The sequence below is a fragment of the Crinia signifera genome, chromosome 3 (genome assembly GCF_055691185.1).
Source record: "Crinia signifera chromosome 3, ASM5569118v1, whole genome shotgun sequence".
NCBI lineage: Eukaryota > Metazoa > Chordata > Amphibia > Anura > Myobatrachidae > Crinia > Crinia signifera.
Genome location: NC_139219.1, coordinates 163,718,379 through 163,736,821, shown reverse-complemented (window position 1 = coordinate 163,736,821; position 18,443 = coordinate 163,718,379).

The window sequence follows — 18,443 nt, the reverse complement described above, 5'->3', positions numbered from 1 at the left end:
CCAAACTCTTAATAACCCTTGCAATGTGACAAACCAAGGATGATAGAAACATATAATGGTTTTCTTATAGTTTTCCATAAATCGCTATTATTTAAATATCTAACCTTTTAGGATATATTCTAACATTTATGTATGTTAAAAGAATACTAATTATTTAGTAATTTGCTGAACTATTCTATTGGGCAGCAAGTAAGGTCTAATAGTTAGCATTACTGTCTCACAGCATTGAGGTCATGGGTTCGTTTCCCACTATGGCCCTAAAAGTGTGAAGTTTGCAGTAAAAGAACAAGATTGTTGGTACTTGGTGTATGTTCAATGATGATCAGTATGGATTATTTTGTAAAAGATCTATAAAAAAACAACGTATATGTGTCTACAATTTCTAAGGTGTAATAGAAACTGGGGGTTAAAAAGAGGACGGATCTCGTACCCAACTCACATGGGTATAAGTGAGATCCTGTGAATAAAGGTTTCTTTATATAAGGACACCTTCAGCGTATTCCCAGGAGAAGAGTGATTTAGGTTGCGTACCGTACTCCCAATGATATCAGGCTTTTAACTCCTATCAAGGTATCTTTATACTTGTCCTCCTGCTCTTTAACATCAAGCTCAAAAGACTCGATGTGGGGGTGTGGCGGAGGAAATAAACAAAATAGTCTTAGATGACAATCCTCAGTTGCAAACCACAATGTTCATATTTAGGGAACCAATATAGCATACCAGAATCACAGGTTAATATATGTCACTGTGCCTATAAAGGTTTTTTTTTTAAAGGGGTCACCAGCAGTGTAAAACAGGAATACATTATTTGGATTCGTACCGTACTTACAGTACAAAATGTATGGTACAGATGGAGCGGGTCTCATCCTTTCTACCTATGGCGAGAGTTCCGCCAGCTGGCCACCGCAATACATTTTAAATGCTTGGCGATTCGCCGTGGCATCTCCGGATGAGTGCAATACCAGTGATCATCCACCAGATGTCACTTTTGAAAACCTCATTGCGCATGCATAAAATTTGTGCTGCAGCGCGTGCATGAAGCGCGGGAATTACAGTAAATAATTTATTGTCCCCGGCAAGCCTAGTCAGCGCCTCTCACACCGCCGGCACGAGCATGATCCCGTCTCTATGGAGGAGAGTGGATCATGCTGACGTGGGCGGAGAGGCGCTGCATTTGTTTGACACGCAGGAGCGTCTCTGATGGACGCTCTTGTGACCAAGTTGTACAGACGTTCCAGTAATGAGACGCTTTTGCGTCTGAGTTATTACGGCAGGGTACTAACTAAAGTACTTTACTACTATTTTGCTGTGTCCAGCAAGCTGTACTGTTCTATAGATAGTATACACACTAATAAATATAAATACATTGAATTGCGTACAGAATCATTACATTAAATTATACTGTACTGTCTCATTGGTTTTGTTGAAAGGTGCTGGCCTTTGGCTAGTACAGTATTGTAGTTTTAACACAATAAAATAAAAATATTCCGGTTACCAATAAGGCTTTCCGGGTGTCTAAATTTGCATGGATGCTTGAGCGTCTACACGGGTACTATACTGGAGCGGCATTGATGCTAATGCATCTCAGTATATTGTTCTAAAGGTGGCCACATTTTGGTGTTATGACATTCACAGGAAGTTACTGATTCGTAAAGGGATCATTTTACTTTTACACACAGTACTGTTACAGTCATGTACAGTATACAGTGGTACTGTAGAAGAAGAGGTCGGTCGCACAAGACCATATAATATACGTTGCCGGACCCCCAATTCGATCAATTTTATTGTGTTTATAAATAGAAGCAAGGAGGTGTGCTACCCCAGGACAATGAGATATGTCGCAAAAAAGAAGAAAAAACAGGAATGTCCTGTTTAAATGGGTGCACCTATGGTTGAACAATTTTTTATAAAATTTAGACTTTTATTAGATATACTCTAAAAATACTGCGAAATGTTTCTTATTAAAAAATACATGAAGAATAGACAAACAACAATTAAAGTAGGAAATAACAATTAATAAAATAAGGAGGCAGACAGATTGCTCTCTCAGACTTCACTTGTGTGTGGGGGATGGATAGGTGTGTTTAAGACGTTGTGGGCATATTGTAATTTTGCACATTTGTCATTATTCGTATGTCCACACAGAAGGTACCACTATTCTCACTTCTTCGAGTGGATAAAACAGGCACTTGGCTGATCACCCTTTTACCCAGGGTTTAACTGGGACAATTTCAGGGTTTGCACTATATGCCGTGTATTGTGTCTAATATTATCTCAGGCTGGCCCTCATCCACTGCGAGCCCGCATGTGGAGATTTATGCCTCTAGCCTACTCAGAACCGGCTTCCAAATACTCCCCACTTGTGTTATTAATTGCACCGTTGGCATGTATTTAAATCTCTTTGGGGGGGATACATGCTCTTCCCTGTCAGGATCTATCAGGCTATTGTGGTGTGGTATTCACCACAGTGCTCTGAGATCACTGCTCACAGGTTAAAGCGTGTATGTGCCGGTCCTGCTATCGGCTACTAGTACTCGGTCATCCGTGTAACCTGTGCCTAAAATGAGAGCTCAGTGGCTGGGCACTTCAGAGATCGGATTTACCGGTACTGGTACCTGATGTACCCCACTACCCTTACAAGGGCTGTGGAATAACATCAGAAGCTAAACACACACAATCAAAATTACATCCTCATCAGAAAAATAATAAAGTGTAAGAGAGAGCTGACTCTGTCTGCGCCCCGCTAGCCGGCACGCGCTTCGCAGAACAGCTTTTTCAAGGCCAGGTACTGTAGATTTAGTAAGCTCGTTGAAGTGATACAATGTCTGGTTTTTATCAGTGGTCAATCAGCTGCTACTGTATACTGTAGTACAGTACATTACGGTGCTGTACAGTACCTGTCATTTTTTCAAGCCAAGCATGTACAGTACCGTAAATTCACAGTTACTGTAGGAGCTGATTGGCCAGTGATAATCTACTGTACTCACAGTACGCTTGTTCCGCACAGGACGCACGTGAGGGCGCCATCTTTATTGCTGAGATACTGCAGAAGACACAACTACAGTATGGCAAAATGCTCAGCAAGAAGAGCAAGGCCCTTCAGATGAGGAGAGCTCCTCATCCTGGTCTCCAACCGAGAGGTTGTGGAAACCTACCAGGAGGCAAGCCAAGCCATCAGGGTGTGCTTCCGGAGGGACAGGACAGTGAGGGCCCTCCAGCGAGCGACCTGGTCCGTCGGGACCCCTAACTGCTGGACTCCCTAAGGGAATGTAAGTACTGTACAGTATTGGGTGCTGTATTTTCTACTTGTTGCCATGGGGGATTTCCTATTTATTTTTAATGTGCTGATTACTGTACAGCATACTTGGAGAAAAGGTTGGTCACAATAAGTGGCCCGAAGGGCGCCTGAGCGGAGTTGTTTTGCTGGAGCTGCGGTCTCGGGACTTGGGAAGTCTGACCCAAGAAATAGTGTACTGGAAAAAAGAGGGGGTTTTGAGACCGCGCTCGCTAAAAAGCATGCAACAGGTGTGATTAAAACATTTATTAAGAATAAAAAAATCTATATGATAAATTAAACCAATTTAAAAGATTGGTCGTACCACAAGTAATGCAGAGAGCAGGGATATTCACCCACAGTTCGGCCGTAGTGATGTCCTTAGTCCGTTCCTATAATGTCTCCAGATATCGTCCTGTGTGGGAATGCCAAAGGTGCTTGTATTGGGAGAGATGTATGTCTTCAAACCAGGGAGCTCCCGATGTTGTGGGGTGCTCTACCTGGTGGGCTTGATGTTGTTGCCACTTGGTTCCTTTGTGGGGGAGATGTGAATCTCCTGACCAGGGAGCTCCTGATGGGGTGAGGTGCTCTACCTGGTGGGCTTGGTGGTGGTGCCGCTTGGTTCCCAAGAGTGGATTGATTCTGGAGACTGGTCCGGTTTCAGGATGGTAAAATTGTGGGGCGCCTGTAGAATAAGGGTGTCCCTGCTCCTCTTCACCAACGCGTTTCGCAATAAGCTTTGTCAAGGTGATGTACAGCATACTTGCCTACTTTTGAAAATGAGTTTCAGGGAGATTATAGTTGGTAGTAGAATTTTGCACAGGTTGAGAGGGCATGTCATGCTCCACCCAAAGGGCCTGTCTAGTTCCATACTGTATATGGATATATTGTGAAAAGAGTTTGTGAACATGGCACCTACAGTAGAAGTGTGGGTGTGTACTGAGAGGAATCTTTTAAAATAGTCATTTTATAATGTACAGTATATTATATCCAAATGTAGATGAGCCCCAAAGCAGTTAGTAAGAGCTACTATACAGTACGTGGTAAAGTGCAGGGAAATGGTGCTGATGATTCAATGTAAATGTACAGTATCTTTCTCTCATTCCTTTTTTCCCCAAAACATTTAACAATGTAATCTGGGTTAGGTGAAATGAGGGAGATTGCTAGAGTAATGAGGAAGAGAGGGAGATTGCTGCTACAGTATTTCAGGGAGTCTCCTGCAGAATGCAGAAGGGTAGGCAACTATGCTGTACAGTACAGGCTTGTTGCCATGGGTGATTTCCTACAGCATTTGTTTTCAATGTGGTCCAGAGCTGGCCCTAGCCTAAATGACGCCCTACTGTAGGCAACATTTTGGCTGGTGCCCCCTAGCACCGCCACTAGTTCTACCTCTGACCCTGCTCCCCTTTCCCAGCACCCCTTATACTGTATGCCGAACACTATTGCACAACCAGCCCACCTGCAGACAGCACTCGCACAGCCGCTAACACTGTGACTTCTGCCTCTGCTCACTGTGACCTCTGCCTCTGCTTGGATTCAGATGTTTCCTCATACTGTACTGTACATCTTGCCTCAATAGGCCACGCAGCTTCTGGCCAGTCCTACTAACATTGGGTGCCGTTTTAGCTGAAAATTCATCTCCTATAATGGTATCTTTTGCAAATACAGTAGTGCACTTTGATTGACTCCAATGGACTCTCCAATGTAAAAGGGCCGTGCATGAAGAAAAATTGGAACCGTCTCAGTACCAAACAATTTAATAACAATAAAAACAAAAGGAATAAAACAATACAATAAAATACCTGAAGAGTGACCCTATATGTCCAGGGTCACTGTACAAGCACAAAAGGAATCAGCCAATCTGTATTTCCGACAGCTAATTCAGTCTTTTTCAAGGCTACAGAGACTACAGACTGACACTGTAGCACATTATATACCCTGCTGGGTGACTCATTTCCGGTTTGGTACTGGTTATTTCCAGTTATCGTGTCCAGAGTTTAAACTGGTATATTTAAAGTTAGTATCGATACACCCTTTAGAGGTGTATAGGGCTGGCGGCTTCGTATGCGTTTTAAGATCAGTGTACATTTTTAGAAACGCCTGTATATACTTAAATGCGTCTCCACAATCGTCAACTTCCGGCTTTTGACCCGCAATGGAACGCACCTCAGCCGCGCTATACTATGATAGCAGCTACTAATGATTTTGATTGGGGCATTCTTAATGCAAATTTATTTATGAAACATAGGCAGGGAACACAAGCCGGGATTGTAATACTTCCTGGCTTTGACACGCAGGTGATATTCCACTAATAAAAGTGGAATTAAAGTGTATCTATATCAATATGTGCCGCACTCCCTAGTTTTATCGTGTAGGGAAGCATTTTATTTGATTAAAGTGGAACGTCAAGCCATAATAATTATATTACAAATATGCATGTTATTTGCATCCAGCAGGGTACATAGTACATATACTATAATTTATTAAAACAGCTGATTCAATTATGAAAATAAAAAACAGAAATCACAATCTCAAGAACCATTTCAGTTTAAACTCATGATTCAATCTATTCGGTGTTAATGCGTCTAGATCATAGATCTATTATCTAGCGCAAGGGTCCTCAAACTATTTTGCTCTGGGACCCATCAGATAATAAAAATAATTACAGGACCCCAGCATTACAGGACTTTGCCCGTGCTGCACCCCTTCAGTGGAACGCACTCCCTCGCTCCATTAGACTCTCCCCGACCTTGCAAAGCTTCAAACGGGCACTGAAAACTCACCTATTCATCAAAGCGTACCCTTCCACTGCATAAACCAGCTGGTTCTCCGACCCCTTGCCTGTTTACATCCTGCTATCTAACCACCACCCCCTCGCTTGCACCTCTTGTAATCTGTCTGTCTCCCCTTCCTACTAGATTGTAAGCTCCTCCGAGTAGGGCCCTCTTCCCTCCTGTTGTCAAAGTCCACTTCTCTTCACATTTCACTCCTTTACTCCAACACTCAGTGACCATCTTCGTCTGCATACTCATCTCCATCATTGGCCTCAAGCCTCTAGTTGTATGTTGATTGGGTCCTCGCTACTTACATTTAAGCTGTAATGTGTATTGAACTGTGGTGCTCTTTATTTGTACTGTATTTTTGTTATTTATTCAATGTTATGCCAAGCTTTGTCTCCCTGTACTGTTCCTTTGTACGGCGCTGCGAAACACTTGTGGCGCCTTATAAAATTATAATAATAATGTGTAATCAGCAATCAGCACATACATGGCAGCATTGTGGAGGCACAAACCTGATGGGAGGAGTCTAAAATAACAGACAATACAACAGATTGTTCAGACTCCGTGAAGTACTGACTGAGATTAGAAAAGTCATCAGCCTGATGGTCACCAATATGGAGTCGCGACCCCATGCTAAGCAGGTAGGGACCCACTTTTGGGTCAGGACCCACAGTTTGAGAACCGCTGATCTAGCGCATTTCCTTCTTTGCTAACTGGACATCTCTATTTTTATGTCTCCAGATGTTTTTGACCTATTCTAATGCCCAAAAACCTTTTATATAATTGCACGAACTATCATGTTGGTCCCTGAAATATAAAGAAAAGGGATGGTCAGCATATCCCTTTTTAATGTTTCTCACGTGTTCTGACAGGCGTATTTTTTAAACTTCTAGTTGTCTTGCCAACATATAACTTGTTGCAAGAGCAACGGATCATATAAATTATGTAGCTTATATTGCACTTAATAAATTGTTTATATTTATGTTTTATTATTCAATTTAATTTTGGTATATTTATTACATGGGGCTGAGCAAACTTTGCATACTTCACAGTCCCCACATCGATAAAAACCTTTATTCCATATGGATCCTCCTTGAGGTTTCTCCATAAATGCACTTGACACCAATTGGTCTTTCAAACTAGGAACCGCCTGTGAATACATTTGGGTCACTCAGGGAGTATATTGACCAAAAATGGGTCTTTGAGTAATAATTCCCAGTTACGCTTAAAAATACCCTCTACTGATTTATGATAGCTAGAATATTGGGAATTGAATGCTAACAAATGATCATTGGAGTGATTTGTCGGTTAAGATTTTTTGTCCAGTAGTTCTATTCTGGATATATTGTTAGTCTCTTCCATTGCTTTATCTAATATAGCTGTTTTATAACCTTTGTTAATAAATGTATTGGTTATTACTTCTGCACTTTTTTTGTAATTATATTCATTAGAACAGTTTCTTTTTGATCGAATGTATTGACCCTTTGGAATATTGGATAACCACCTATTTAAGTGATTACTAGTAGGGTCAATTTAAGTGTTTGAGTCAGAAGGTTTTGTGTAGATCTTGGTTTCCAATTTACCATCATCTATATATATTTTTAAATCTAGGAAGTTTACTTCTAATTTGTTAATATTAAAAGTTAAGTTAATATTGAGTGTACTGGAATTGAGAAAATCACAAAAACTATTGAGGAGATTAGGATCCCCCTTCCAAATAAACAGGATTTCATCGATGTAACAGCACCAATGGACCAGGTTTGCACCCCAGCCATGACCCTGCCCTACCATCTGATCTTCCCATCTGGGGGATGGCGGTCCCGACGTCCTGTAAGTAAAAGGTACTGTCAAAATTGAAATAGTTGTTGCCCAATATGAACGCGATACCTTCTGTTATGAAGGATTGTAAATCTTTGTCCAAATTGGAATTTTTTAGGGTCAGTGTTATTGCAGTTATACCATCTGTATGTCTTATGATTGTATACAACGAGGTTAAGTCTGCCGTAACTAGGCAGAACTCCTCGTTCCATACTATTTCTCCCAGTTTATGAAGTACATCTTTTTTTGTCCTGTAAATATGACCTATTTTTGACCACCAATGGTTGTAAGTGATGGTCAATAAAAGCTGCTAATTTGGCCGAAATACTATTGGTGCCCGCTATAATAGGTCTACTGGGGGGGGGGGGGGGGGTTTGAAGTACTCTTATGCACTTTTGGTAATGAATATAGAATACTGGGATCGAGAAATTAGCATTAATTAAAAAATCATCAGTTTCTGTATTTGTATAGTACCATTTGCCACATATTTATCTATCATAGTTTTGAAACTACTAAAGATTTAGTTTTTTGGATCCGACCATAATTTTCTGTAGGTTTGCCCATCAGTTAATTGTCGTACTACTTCTGCAATATACATACTTTTGTTTAAAATCACATTCCCCCCCCCCCCTATCGGCTGGCTTAATTATTATTTCTGTGTTCGATTGTAATGAGACTAATGCATCCCTTTTACTTTTTCTTAGATTATGTTTATGAGAAGGTCGATTGGATTTCAATGTATCTATCTCATTAATTATCTTATGGAATGCATCAATAAAACAACCTTTTATGTGTTGAGGATTAAAAGTAGATGCTTTTTTAAATTGACAGGAAAGAGATTTTAAACCAGTATATCGTGCGCTAGGATTAGCAGCCTCAGAAAAAGACAGTGGATTGAAGAACCACTTCAATCAAAAAGACATACAATACCACAAGTGTTTCTGAATTGTCCCAAAGCGCTTTGTCCAAGATGAATTTTCTCTTATTTCATTTAGGATACAATTTGACCCAAAACAAAGAGAGAGAAATGAAAATAGTGTAATACTATTAAAATGAGTTTCTAAAAAATACACCAAGGTTTAGGAAGTTTTGCAACCAGGGCTTAAAGTGGTCATGCAGAGGTGGGGGAACTCATTTCTCTATGCCACCTAATTACCCCATCTCCCCTACCCCCAATAGACAGATACAGGGTCAATGGTAGGGTTTTTGGTATCCCCATTCAAAGTAGAATGCTATTCTGTGAGAATTACTGTGCAGGGCCAATGTGGAGGTTAAAATGTTCCACCTCACCATTAGAGGTGGTGGAACTCAGTTCCACCCAGTTCCCCCTCACTTTAACCCCTGTTTGCAACCCGTACCAGAATATTTTGTCTACTAATTTTGTAGACTTTAGCGTTTTATTATGTGGGGACTGAATTTCACCCAGATAGGTCTCCTCTCCTCCCTTTTTCCTTTTCCTCGGAATGTGGTGGTAGACACTCAGAGGGATATTTTTTTTTGCAATAACGTTTTAATATAACAAAAAGGTGCAGTAAAACATAAACAGAGGTAGGGTCACAGGACTCTCACCCTATATTATTGTCCACAAGAAAATTTGTAGACAACAAAAGCATAGTTGGTATACTCAACAGGCGTCCCTGGATGCTGAATACTGGGGTTCGATGTCCTGATAACCTCCTCTGTATCCACAAGCCGCCGACCGGTTTCGATACAAATGTATCTTTCTCAAGGCACCTTTTTGTTATATTAAAACGTTATTGCACCAAAGAATTCTCTTCTTTTATCCCTCTGAGTGTCTACCATCACATTTCGAGGAAAAGGAAAAAGGAGGAGAGGAGACCTATCTGGGTGAAATTCAGTCTCTACAAAATTAGTAGACAAAATATTCTGGTACGGGTTGCAAAACTTCCTAAACCTTGGTGTATTTTTTAGAAACTCATTTTAATAGTATTACACTATTTTGTTTTCTCTCTCTTTGTTTTGGGTCAAATTGTATCCTAAATGAAATAAGAGAAAATTCATCTTGGACAAAGCGCTGGGACAATATAGAAACGCTTTTTTAAATCGATTAGTTATCATTTTCTGGAGTATCACTTTGTTGTTTCCCAGCAAAAATAATTTTCAAAGTTAATTTTCATATAAACTTATTAATATCTATATATAAATTGAAGAAATTTAGCTGGTTACTGGGTGCAAATTTTAGTTGCTTCTGTAAAACAGATTCTTCTTCCGGGGTGAGGATATGATCACTCAAGTTAAAGATTTTAGTCAGGGTTTCTTTTTCAGGGGAAGGCCGATCAAAACATGGTATTAGATTTTTATTTTTAACTGTTTTCTGTTGGCCACCCATTATACCTCTCCTGTTTTTTTTCTTTTTAGATACTAAGGTTTCCGCCATATCGGTCTGGCTCGATCTAAAAAAGATAGAGGGGTCCCGGGTGGATTTTCTAATACTTCAAATCTGTTGTGTATAGGTAAATACTCTCTCCAATTTCTTCTTCTCCTGTCTCTGAATGGCTTGACGTTCCATTTTAATCAAATAAAATGCTTCCCTACATGACAAAACTAGGGAGTGCGGCACATATTGATATAGATACGCTAATTATAGATACACTTTAATTGGAATATCCCCTGCATGTCAAAGCCAGGAAGTATTACAATCCCAGCTTAAGAATGCCCCAATTAAAAAGCATTAGTAGCTGCTATCATAGTATAGCACGGCCGAGGTGCGTTCCATTGAAGATACGATACGTCACTTCCGTGCTGGTCAAAAGCCGGAAGTGGACGATCATGGAGACGCATTTAAGTATATACAGACATTTCTAAAAATGTATACCGATCTTAAAACGCATATGAAGCAGCCAGCCCTATATACCTCTAAAGGGTTTATCGATACTAACTTTAAATATACCAGTTTTAACTCTGGACACGATAACCAAGTCACAGTCATGGCCTCTAGTACGCATGGATACGAAAATCAGTAATTACAAAGCAGTCGTATTTGACTGCTTTGTAAATTATCCTCTGGAACACAAATTCGCATATGGCTAGAACAGCCGTATGTATTCGTATTCATTTGTATTCATTTGTATTTAGAATATGAAAAATCGTATTCGTATTCTTAGTAAATTTCCCCCTATGTTTCTGAAAGTTCAATAAATAGTTTTTCACAGATTTAGTCTCATTACTTTCCAAACAGACCCAGTATATTACTGTACTCAAGTTGGCAGTATATTATGTAAAGATTTTTAACCATTGGTTCCCATTGAGAATTTTACTAGGGAAATATTTTCATATTTTTCGGGGGATATTCAATGTTTCCCATACATTTTTGGAAATGTTGGGATTTCAGTATTCGATCCCAGCTTTTTTTGCTAGGGAAATGGGCTAGATTCTCATCTGCATATCTGGCTCTTTGAAAAGGGGAATCTGCTTTTTGTGGAAACAGATGCTACATTTTCCAATTAGCGCCAATTTCCATGCAAAAAGATGTGGATTCTCAGATCCATGTCTTTTCCGATTTTCCGAAAATCTGAAAAAAATGAAAACATTGAATAAATGGAATGCGAATGCCATCTATTCTGTGTGGAGATGACTGCTATTTCGCCATTTTTCTGAGGAACAGATCATTGAAAATCCCCCTAAATGGTAAACACAGCTTTGCAATTTAATATATAGAAAGGGGAAATGAAAAATGACAACAGTTCCATTTTTTTTCGAAATAGTGATTAATGTTCTGTTGACAATAACAATAGTTAGTGATACCATGACAAACACATTATAATTCAGAATCACTAGAGTGATAAACAGCTTGTTTGAAGTTGATAGGGATAGATTAGCATTTGGGAACATCTTTCCTCAGTTCTATTAAGTGTCCTTTGCATGCAGTGTCACTGTGTATTTCAGGCCAACAGAGTCTTCTTGTTCTATTTGACAGACCCTCATGAATTTTAATATGTCAATTACGTATTCATGAAACCAATGCAGTAGCGATAAGATACATGGCAGTGAATTTACATCAAACTTGCACTGTACAAATACTTTTTCTGCTTTGTTTTCTGTACTTACATTATGCTGCATTTTCAAACTGTTGTATACTAAGTATAAAGTGTAAAACATTTTTGCATAAAGTTAGTTTTATATAATAAAGACAAGGTGTTAAAGGGGGGATGGAGAAGCTGCCCAGAAACTCCCCTTCCCCACAGCCTGGCCAACAGCCACTACATGTACTATAAAGGGGGACTAAATGAAAACCAGACCCCAAAACGCCAGACTTGACTATCAAACTATATTCTGGAGCTTTTCGTGTCCGGTCCGGGGGGTGCCCTGTCCGGGATGGGTGCTTGTGATAGCTTTCACCGAGGACATGGAGACATTACAGCCTCCTTGTATGGTCCAGACTGTTCTGGTTTTTACTTCATCCCTGGACAATACAGGGTGGCTTTATTTTCCCCTTCCTCCTCTCCTCTGCCTGGTGACAGGTGTCAAAGCAAATCCACTTGACGGGACCCCCCCGCAATGCTCCTCCTGGTCTGGACACTCCAAACTCCATAATAACAGATCTATTTGAATGGAACCTGTCCGGTTCAGCGTTCCAGGGTGCTGCCTAGTTCCGGTTTTTATCCAAACCCTATAAAGGGTGAAATTAAGCTGCTGCAGATGTTCAGTGGCAGCAGATTTCTCTGCCAAGTCTGCTGTGTACTGTATGTGTCTGTAGAGCTGGGGGTTCAATCATCACACCAGAAAGAGAAGGTGGTAAGTCACTTACCATGATCATTAGGTCTGTATATGTCTGACATACTGTAGAACACAAATGCGCTTTGTCTGGGGCATACTATAACATGTTACATACAAAAGCATCCTTTATGAGGTTGTTGAGAGTGCAGAGATTTTGATTATTTTGCCTTAAGATTTAAAAACAGATTCAAATAAAAAGCCAACATGGTTTTGGCTTGTTGCTAAATCATCCAAATCTCTGAAAACTGAAGTGGATTATATTTTGATCTGAATTAGACCTAAACAATCACTTTGAGCTGTGACCGTTTTTACTTTCACTTGAGCTTAACAAAGTCTAGTGGTCAGTGGTGGTACGGTACTTCACTTTATATAGGTGAGGAGTATTTAGCCATTTAAATATATAGATGTAAGAGGTCATATTGTGCAAAAGCCATTAAAGAATAAAATGTATATTTAACAGAAAGCTATTTATATTTATATGTAGAATATGCACTTGCTTATGTGTAGTAAAAATATTGATGATGACAGATGGAATATGACGTCAACATGCTAGAAGGCTAGATTGCTTAATTAATATCTCTGATGCAAGCAAAGCAATCATTATACACATTATACATTGTACACCATTACCAGCAGTGCCATAGATCCTCGTTGGCCAGGATGACTGGGGACAATAGTCAAGGTGGGAAAGTGTCAAGTACAGGTTTTGCCCAAATTACCCAGTCTTGCCTTTTCCTCTGAGCTCCAGGTTCGGGGCTCCTCATAAGTAATGCACGCACAAAATCATAATTTACAATTCTAAATGACAAAGCCACCCTGCGTGCGTCGAAACGTATATTTTAATGAACCTTATACCTCTCCACACAGCACCAACTCTGGGGGACTGATATCCATCACAATTGCCAGCACCCCCTAGCGCCATCATCATGGCGCAGTGAAGTACCTGTCGGAGCAGCAGACAAACACCCGACTTGTAGAGCGCGGCACTTGTGCTCCCAGCCACTCAACCTAACACTCCGGACTTCGCCTACAGATGCCTGACTGACTGACATCTGGGCGGCCCTCAGCTGCACACTCCAAACGGATCCTTGCTTACAAAGCAGGATGGATGATGGAGCTGTGTGGATAAATCATAGATATTCCAGCACTTCAGAAGCCCTAAAATACCTGGCTGTAATAACCATCTTGACAGCGAGGAGGGCATTTGCAAATATTATCTCCTACACTCAGGCCCAGACAGGAGGGGTGCCCCGGCGCTCACCCGCTCCACTGGGTGGGGGGGATGCGTGATGTGGCCACTGTGCCACCGGGGGGGGGGGGGTTGCGATGCTGCCTGCACACTCCTGGGGGGGGGGTCCCACGATGTGGCCGCTGCACTGCTGGGGGGATTTGCGATGTGGTCGCCCAGCTGCTGGGGGGGTGCGCGGTGTGGTCGCCCAGCTGCTGGGGGAGTGCGCGGTGTGGCCACCGGGGGGGTGGTGCAATGCTGCTGGTGCACTGCCCAGGAAGGGGGGGTCCCACGATGTGACCGCCATGCTGCTGATGCTGCCGGATCACTCACCGAACACCTGTGAGTTCCTTCCTCCGGCTCTCCTGCTCCTCTGCTGCGGCTGGCCTGCAGCTACCTCCAGTGGCGCCCTAGGCAAATGCCTAAACCTGCCTAGTGGTGGTGCCGGCCCGGCCCTGCCTACACTTGTGCTCATTTGGTGCCCCCCGGTCACCATTCTACCGGACCCATTAAAAGGGAACATTCGTCTACATTATATGTAATTGAGAATCTGGTGACTGTATAAAATTATCTTTTAAGGGCACCTGGACTCCAATTTATGGAGTAAAAACCTGCATTATGTGGCACTGAACCTATTAAAGTTAAGCAAGTGGTCCGCAGAAATTTAGAGTCCACTTGAGCCCACATTTTAGTGTAATTGTTTCATAGCTAGTATCATTATTAAATGTTATATTGTGTAATGTTATGTGATTTGTTTTAATTAAAATTGTGTTTTTTAAATTATTCAATTAAGTCCTTATTTATATGCCAAGCGCCCAATGGTACTGTTTCTTTTTACAAAATCACAATATCATGTCATCAGGCATACTGCACTTCTGGGTAGATAGTAGATACAGTATGGTAATGATGGCCAGCAGGTCATAATTTTGTAACCATTATATAGGTCTTTGAGTTTCTTCTCTCTCTTCTGCCTTACTATCTTTCATTAGTATTCAGGGTACTATTAATCATCATTAATTGTGGTGGTGAATACATACAGTAATTACCAGTTCAAGTCAAGATTGCAGTGATGTGGGGATAGATCTCCAAAAAACATTCCCTGTGATCTGATAATGCTCCTTCATGAGCAGTGTTACCTACCAAACTGAGGTGATGCCTGCATACAGCTAAAAGTCGCGATGTGCAGTGGAGGGTTCTGACACTGCAACTTAGGAGCTTCTTCCAATAAGAAGGAACAAGGAGCTGGGAATAAACTCCATATGAAGATAACAGATTATAGATTCTTGGAAGTAAATTCATAAAACATATTGTTTTCGTTATTTGCTGTATGTTACATCTGTCCTCTAATAATATTTCTGCACATGTAATGGGTCCATTAGTGATGAGAAATGGGTCTCTGAGTGTGTCATGGTATGTATTATGTATAGTGAGCATTGGATTACAGTATACAGTATTACCTAAGGCAGACTGGGCACATATTGTCCATGTAAGTATTGGGGAGTTATGTTGGGTAGTGATTTTATATACAGCACAGGGAATATGCATGATGCAGCTATGTTGAATACTGACTTTATGAGACTGATTCAAACCTGCTCAGTAAGCAGTAAATTCGGGCCTGTTTTTGGTGGTGGGGGAGTGTGCATGTGCACACCCCCTGGAGCGAACGCCTTCGGCAAGTTTTACACCAGTATATGGATCGCAGCTCTGGTGGATCTGTGGATCTCCACCAGAGCTGCGATCCATATACTGTAACGCATCATGAGAAACACTGTATCATCAATATGCAACATATTGCAATCAGAAGTACTACACCTCGTAATACAAACCAAGTAACACTATCTCACTGACCGCAGCCGTGACCAATCACGTAACTCATTGAGGAACCAATCACAAGCACCATCCTGCCTGCATTGAGACCACCCCATGCAAATAAAAGAACCCAAGAACACTATAATGCAAAACTCCCTAAAAGAAGGCCCCCTAGGGCCTTTGGATCGAGACACCTAAAAAGATTTGCACATCCAGAACTTCCCCACATTGAAGCCTCCTCCGAGCCGGGAGTCGAGTATACAGTACCGCTCCTTTTGGGAGGGTACACTCAGACTGCCAGTTCTCATCACTGCCCGTCCAAATGAAGCGTCCTCCGACGCAAACTCATGAAACCTGTACAATTTGGTAAAGGTGTGAACAGAGGACCAAATGGTAGCCCTGCACAACAGTTCCGCTGTAGCCCCATGACGCACAGAGGAAGCAAACGACCTGGTGGTATGTGCATTAATTAGAGAAGGAACAGGTCTACCTACCTTAGTGTAAAGCAAAGGAAATTACTGAAAGGGGGGTTTAGGGTAAGGCGCTAGAATCACTATGTGTGCGGGAGCTGCTCAACTCGAGTGGTCTAGGCTCATACAAGTGCAGTACAGAAGAAGGATAGTTAAGCGCTCACCTAGTGTGTGTTGGTAGTGGTATATATAAGAGATGCATAGGCAGTAAGTAAAGAAAAGTAGTTTATTGTAGTAATAATATATATCTACTGTGAGTGGGGGTAAAATAAAAAATAATATAAATGGGGTGTGGGTGCCTTGGGCACAAATGTTTACTCTGTAATAGAGTGGGTGGTGATAAGTCAATGACAATGAGCCCTGGTGGGGAATGAGGGTGTCAGCAGACCCCTTTTTACCATAAACCTCCTGCAGTTTATGTCTCAAAGTGATGGTATAGTGGGAAGGTGTGCTGGGCCCCTGTGGGGAATGAGGGAATCAGCAGATCCCTTTGTTACCATAAACCTCCTAGGTTTATGTCCCATGCACTGTGGAATACGTGGTAAGAGCCTCCGGGAGCCTGAGGTGCGGTATGAGTTAATGTTAATTTGGTGAGGGGGTGTGATGGCAGTGAGCGGCGTCCCACTCACTTACCCAGTCAGCCGGCGGCAAAGGTGCGTGACGGAGCTCAGTGTGCCGCTTCGTGTAATGCGTCCCTCGATCTTGTAAGCTCCAGCCCGGTGGGTGCTGGATCCAACAGATGGTGCGGCTGCGGATGGACGTGCTGTCCACCGCTGCCCGTCTGCCCAGCTCCACGGACTGTGCGGCTGGCGCAACACTTCCGGGTAGCGGTGATAGGCTGTACAGCCTATCACCGCCTATCACAGCCTATCACCGCTACCCGAAAGTGACGCGCCAGCCGCACAGTCCGTGGAGCCGGGCACCCACCGGGCTGGAGCTTACAAGATCGAGGGACGCATTACACGGAGCGGCACACTGAGCTCCGTCACGCTCTTACCACGTATTCCACAGGGCATGGGACATAAACCTAGGAGGTCTATAGTAACAAAGGGATCCGCTGATTCCCTCATTCCTCACAGGGGCCCAGCACACCTTCCCACTATACCATCACTTTGAGACATAAACTGCAGGAGGTTTATGGTAAAAAGGGGTCTGCTGACACCCTCATTCCCAACCCGGGCTCATTGTCATTGACTTATCACCACCCACTCTATTACAGAGTAAACATTTGTGCCCAAGGCACCCACACCCCATTTATATTATTTTTTATTTTACCCCCACTCACAGTAGATATATATTGTTACTACAATAAACAACTTTTCTTTACTTACTGCCTATGCATCTCTTATATATACCATTACCAACCCATACTAGGTGAGCGCTTAACTATCCTTCTTCTGTAAAGGCAATTACTGACCTTAACCATCTGGCAAAAGTCTGCTTAGAAGCAGGCCATTCTCTCTTATGCACATCATACAAAACCAACAACAGATCTGTTTTGCGGATGTCCTTTTCCCTTTCAACGTAGATTCGCAAGGCACAAACTACGTTCAATTTCCTTAATTTGTACCTATTTTTTTCCCCTTCTGGAGGGGAAAATACTGGGAGCACAATCTCCTGGTTTAAATGAAAAGAAGAAACCACTTTTGGCAAAAGCTTAGGTACTGTTCGAAGCACACCCCTATCTTCATGAAAAATTGAATGTGGAGATTTACAGGACAAAGCTCCCAACTCCGAAACACCTCTAGCAGAAGCAATGGCTAACAAAAAGGTAAAATTCCAAGAAACAAACTTAAGGTCAGCCGACTTTAAAGGCTCAAAAGGAGGGTTCTGCAACACTGACAGAGCCAACGATAAATCCCAAGGCGGCACCGGCTGCCTATATGGAGGCTTAAGCCTGGTAACACCCTGTAAAAAGGTTTGAACCTCAGGTAGAAAAGCTATCCTTTTCAGTAAGAAAATGGATACAGCAGAAAGCTGTACTTTTAGAGCCTGTAATCCCAAACCTGTTGAGAAACCATCTTGAAGGAAATCCAACCATCTGGAGACCTTAAACCTAGAGGTGTGTACTTTCTGATGCTCACACCACCTGATGTAAATTTTCCAGAGTCTATGATATTTTTCAGCAGACACCGGCTTACGAGCCCCAAGCATAGTCTGGATAACTGCATCAGACAATCCTTTCTTCTATAGTAAGGAGTACTCATAAGCCAGGCCGTCAAACTGAGCCGAGCTAGGTCCAGGTGCAGAAATGGCCCTGGTCTTAGAAGGTCCTGAGGAAGAGGCCAAGATTCCACTGACAACCTCAGAATGTCCGAATACCACGA